The 5,496-nt window shown below is 57.3% G+C and overlaps 1 non-coding gene across 1 annotated transcript; it reads left to right on the forward strand.

Moving 5' to 3' along the window:
- Nucleotides 1–5,051: 5,051 nt before the first annotated feature.
- On the forward strand, nt 5,052–5,170 carry LOC131870786 (5S ribosomal RNA). Its single transcript, XR_009369088.1, has one exon. It is a non-coding gene; the product is annotated as a 5S ribosomal RNA (ribosomal RNA).
- The last annotated feature ends 326 nt before the right edge of the window (nt 5,171–5,496 follow it).

Below are 5,496 nucleotides of genomic sequence, written 5' to 3' on the forward strand. Positions count from 1 at the left end.
TGTAGTTTGCACCTCCGATCAAGACATCGACCCCAACTTCCGAACTCGCCTCCAACGACCGAACCAGCGCCTTGGTGCGCACCTTGCAACGCACAGTGCCAACATTCGCCTTCCTGCACGTGGCAGGTCATCGGACCCAAATTCCGACCTCGCGAGTATGCCTACATATCGAATCGGTCATCGGACCCAACTTCCGACTTCATCCATACCGTAGGGTCTTTGAGGTTGGCGCGGTGCGCTCAACCCGGGGAGTCGACCCAACGAAGCATACACCTCCCCTATATAAGCTATTTGTCCGATTCCCACACCTGTGTAGCTTGCACCTCCGATCAGGACATCGACCCCAACTTCCGAACTCGACTAAAAAGACCGCACCAGCGCCTTGGTGTGCACCTTGCAACGCACAGTGTCAACATTCGCCTTCCTGCACATGGCAGGTCATCGGACCCAAATTCCGACCTCATGAGCATACCTACTAATCGAATCGGTCATCGGACCCAACTTCCGACTTCATCCATACCGTAGGGTCTTTGAGGTTGGCGCGGTGCGCTCAACCTGGGGAGTCGACCCATCGAAGCATACACCTCCCCTATATAAGCTATTTGTCCGATTCCGACACCTGTGTAGTTTGCACCTCCGCTCAGGACATCGACCCCAACTTCCGAACTCGCCTGCAACGACCGAACCAGCGCCTTGGTGCGCACCAAAAGTGCGCACTTTTGGAGGGCACTTTTCTGCGCTCCAAAGGTGCGCACTTTTGGAGGGCACTTTTTGGAGGGCACTTTTCTGCGCTCCAAAGGTGCGCACTTTTGGAGGGCACTTTTTGGAGGGCACTTTTCTGCGCTCCAAAGGTGCGCACTTTTGGAGGGCACTTTTTGGAGGGCACTTTTCTGCGCTCCAAAGGTGCGCACTTTTGGAGGGCACTTTTTGGAGGGCACTTTTCTGCGCTCCAAAGGTGCGCACTTTTGGAGGGCACTTTTTGGAGGGCACTTTTCTGCGCTCCAAAGGTGCGCACTTTTGGAGGGCACTTTTTGGAGGGCACTTTTCTGCGCTCCAAAGGTGCGCACTTTTGGAGGGCACTTTTTGGAGGGCACTTTTCTGCGCTCCAAAGGTGCGCACTTTTGGAGGGCACTTTTTGGAGGGCACTTTTCTGCGCTCCAAAGGTGCGCACTTTTGGAGGGCACTTTTTGGAGGGCACTTTTCTGCGCTCCAAAGGTGCGCACTTTTGGAGGGCACTTTTTGGAGGGCACTTTTCTGCGCTCCAAAGGTGCGCACTTTTGGAGGGCACTTTTGTGCACTCCAAAGGTGCGCACTTTTGGAGGGCACTTTTCCTGTGCTCCAAAGGTGCACACCTAGGTGAGCACCTTCGACCACACCTTGTAGCACACCAAACTCTGACTTTCGACTTCATCCGCAATGCAGGGTCTTTGAGGTTGGCGCAATGCGCACAACCAGGGGAGTCGACCCATCAAACCCAACACCTCCCCTATATAAGCTATTTGTCTGATTCTCATACATGCGTAGCCTGCAGGAGCAATTAGGACATCGACCCCAACTTTCGGCTTCTAAACGAAAACAAGGTCTTTGAGGTTGGTGTAATGCGAACAACTAGGGGAGTCAACCCATCAAACCCAACACCTCCCCTATATAAGCTATTTGTCTGATTCTCATACATGTGTAGTCTACAGGAGCAATTAGGACATCGACCCCAACTTTTGACTTCTTAACGAAAACAAGGTCTTTGAGGTTGACGTAATGCGCACAACCAGGGGAGTCGACCCATCAAACCCAACACCTCCCCTATATAAGCTATTTGTCCGATTCTCATACATGTGTAGCCTGCAGGAGCCATTAGGACATTGACCCCAACTTTTGACTTCTTAACGAAAACAAGGTCTTTGAGGTTGGCGTAATGCGCACAACCAAGGGAGTTGACCCATCAAACCCAACACCTCCCCTATATAAGCTATTTGTCTGATTCTCATACATGTGTAGCCTGCAACAACGATTAGGACATCCACCCCAACTTCTGAATTCGTCTGCGTTGACCGCACCAAAGGTGCACGCCTTGGTGCTCACCAAAATCCGACTTCCGACTTCTTCTGCTATGCGGGGTCTTTGAGGTTGGCGCAGTGCGCACAACCAGGGGAGTCAACCCACCGAATGCAACACCTCCCCTATATAAGCTATTTGTCTGATTCTCATACATGCGTAGACTGCAGCAATGATTAGGACATCCACCCCAACTTTTGACTTCTTAAACAAGACAGGGTCTTTGAAGTTGGTGCAGTGCACACAACCAGGGGAGTCGACCCATCAAACGCAACACCTCCCCTATATAAAGCTATTTGTCCGATTCTCATACGTGTAGTCTGCAGCAGCGATTAGGACATCGACCCCAACTTCCGAATTCGTTTGCATTGACCGCACCAAAGGTGCACGCCTTGGTGTGCACCCTGGAGTGCACTTTGGTGCTCACCTCGGTGCACACTTTGGTGTGCACCTCGGTGTGCACCAAAGGTGCGCACCTTGGAGCGCACCAAAGGTGTACACTTTGGAGCGCACCACATAGGGTCTTTGAGAGGTTGGCGCAGTGCGCACACCAAGGTGGGTGTTGAGGTGCGTGCCGAGGTGGGTGGGTGCTAGGGTGCGCTCCATGGTGGGTGCCAGGGTGGGTGCGTGCTAGGGTGGATTCCAAAGAGGGTCATAGGGTGGGTGCCAAGGTGGGTTGGTGATATAGTGGGTTCAAAGGTGGGTACTAGGGTGGGTTCCAAGGTGGGTCACAAGTTGGGTGCCAGGATGCGTGGGTGTTAGGTTGGGTGCCAAGGTGGGCTCCTGCGTGGGTGGGTGCTAGGGTGGGTTTCAAGGTGGACGCGAGGGCGGGTGCCAAGGTGGGTAACAAGTTGGGTGTTAGGATGGGTGAGTGCTAGAGTGGGTGCCAAGGTGGGTGGGTGCTAAGGTGGATGCCAAGGTGGTTCACAGGGTGGGTGGGTTCTAGGGTGAGTTCCAAGGTGGGTCACAGGTTCAGTGCTAGGGTGGGTGTCAAGGCGGGTGTCGAGGTGCCTGGGTGCTAGGGTGTGGATGCCAATGTGGGTCATAGGGTGGGTACTAGGGTGGGCTGCAATGTGGGTGCCAAGGTGGGTAACATGCTCGGTGGGTTCTAAATTGGGTGCCAGGGTGGGTGTGCACCCACCTTGCCCGAGGTGGGTGCCAAGGTGCCAGTGTGGGTGGGTGCTAAGGTGGATGCCAAGGTGGGTGAGAAGGTGGGTGATAGGTTGAGTGGTAGGATGGGTGGGTGCCAAGATGGGTCACAGGGTGGGTGCAAGGGTGGGTAGGTGCTAGGGTTGGTGTCAGGGTGGGTGGGTGCTAGGTTGGGTTCCAAGGTGGGTGCGAGGGTGAGTGTCAAGGTGGGTCACAGGTTAGGTGCTAGGATGGGTGAGTGCTAGGGTGCAAAGGTGCCAGGGTGGGTGCTAGGATGGGTCGATGCTAGGGTGAGTGGCAAGGTGGGTCCACAAGTGTCAAGGTGGGTGCCGAGGTGGGTGCCAAGTCGGCGACTGCTATGGTGGATGCCAAGGTGGGTCACGGGGTGGGTGCCAAGTTGCTAGGTTGGGTTCCAAGGTGGGTGCCAACGTGGGTGCTAGGGTGCGTGGGTTAAAGGGTGTGTCACAACGTGGGTGCCAGGATGGGTGCGCACCCACACTGGCCAAGACGGGTGCGGGTGCAAGGTTGGGTTCCAAGCCCGGTCACAGGCTGGGTGCTAGGATGGGTGGGTGCCAAGGTGGGCACCAGGGTGGGTGCACCCACCCTGGCCAAGGTGGGTCACGGGGTGGGTCCTAGGGTGGGTAACGGGGTGGGTACTAAGGTGCGTGCCAAGGTGGGTCATAGGGTGGGTGCCAAGGTGGGCACCAGGGTGGGTGTGCACCAACCCTAGCCAGGGTAGGTCACGGGGTGGTTGTCGGGGTGGGCGTCAAGGAGCCAAGGTGGGTGGCAAGTAGCCAAGTTGCGTGCCAAGGTGGGTGTCGGGGTGGGTGCCAAGGATCCAAGGTGGGTGCCAAGGAACCAAGGTGGGTGTCTGGGTGGGTGCCGAGGTGGGAGCCAGGGTGGGTCCCAAGGTGAGTGCAAAGGTGGGTGCCAGGGTCAAGGTGAGTGCCAATGTGGGTTCCAAGGTGCCAGGGTCAGGGTGAGTGCCAATGTGGGTTCAAAGGTGCTAAGTTGGGTGCGAGGTTGGGTGCGAGGGTGGGTGGGTGCCAAGGTGTGCTAGGTGGAAGCCCGGGTGGGTCGGCATCCCATGGGTGTCGAGTTGGGTGCCTGATGGGTGCTTCTTGTCAAGTTTTAGTCGTCGGGACTCATTTCGAGCCTTAGAGGTCGTTTCTTGTCCGGTTGCCCTGTCTTCGACCTGGGAACCCAATTTTGGTCCTCGGGTCCCATTTTTTTTTGTCTCGCATCCCACTTTTGGCCTGTGGCCTTTTCGGGGTCGATTCTCGTTTTGGGCATCAGAGCATGTTTCTTCTCCTAAAACCCAATATTTGTTTATTAAGTCTCGGAACACATTTTTGTTCTCGTGGACCCATCATGGGTCTTGGAACGCATTTGTGGTCCTTGGGTCCCATTTTGCATCCCGAAACTTGTGTTTTGGTGCTTGATCCCTATTTTGGGTGCCCACCTTGCACCAAGTGCGCACCCGGGGCAAACCGAGCGCCTTGGTGCACCGGGGCAAGATCGAGCGTGCACCCGAGGCGCCCCGAACATGCACCAAGGTGCACTCGGCCCACATGTGAGCGCAGGTCGTTGCGCCCGAGGTGGTGTGTGGGCACCGCGTTGCAGACGGGACACTGCACGCACACGACGCCCCCTCCAGGTGCACGCACGTAGGCCGGGCCGGGTGCACACCCGACGCCCTAGCAAGGTGCGCGCACCCGGGCAGGGCTCACACTTGGCGAACGGGGCGCACTTCGCGAGGGAGGGTGTGCACCTCGACGGGGGTGGGTGGCCGGGGTGGATTCGCACGTGGGTCGCGGTTTGCTAAGTACACACTGCGACAAGCTCATAACGGGTGCGATCATACCAGCATTAGTGCACCGGATCCCATCAGAACTCCGCAGTTAAGCGCGCTTGGGCCGGAGTAGTACTGGGATGGGTGACCTCCCGGGAAGTCCCGGTGTTGCACCCTTTTTTAGTTTTTCGCCGGGCGTCGCAATGCTATTTGAATAAACCTTTTGCCCGTTTGCGTTCTCGTCGGGGCCGGGCCGGGCCGGGGTGCGCTGCCCGCACTACCGCGCGCGCGGGGGCGACACCGAGCGCGCACCCGAGGCGCCCCGAGCACACAGGCCACGGTGCAACCCGGGCGTTGTGCGCGCACCCCGGTGCGCCCGAGGTGCTGCGCGCGCACCCAGGTGAAATCGGTGTGCACCTCGGCCAGTGCGCGCTCGGTCGAGTCGCGCACGTTGGCCAAGGTGCACGGTGATGTTTCTTACTCTAAGGTTCCGCACCAGACGC

Source organism: Cryptomeria japonica, unplaced genomic scaffold (assembly GCF_030272615.1).
Source record: "Cryptomeria japonica unplaced genomic scaffold, Sugi_1.0 HiC_scaffold_348, whole genome shotgun sequence".
In the NCBI taxonomy this organism is placed as follows: Eukaryota; Viridiplantae; Streptophyta; class Pinopsida; order Cupressales; family Cupressaceae; genus Cryptomeria; species Cryptomeria japonica.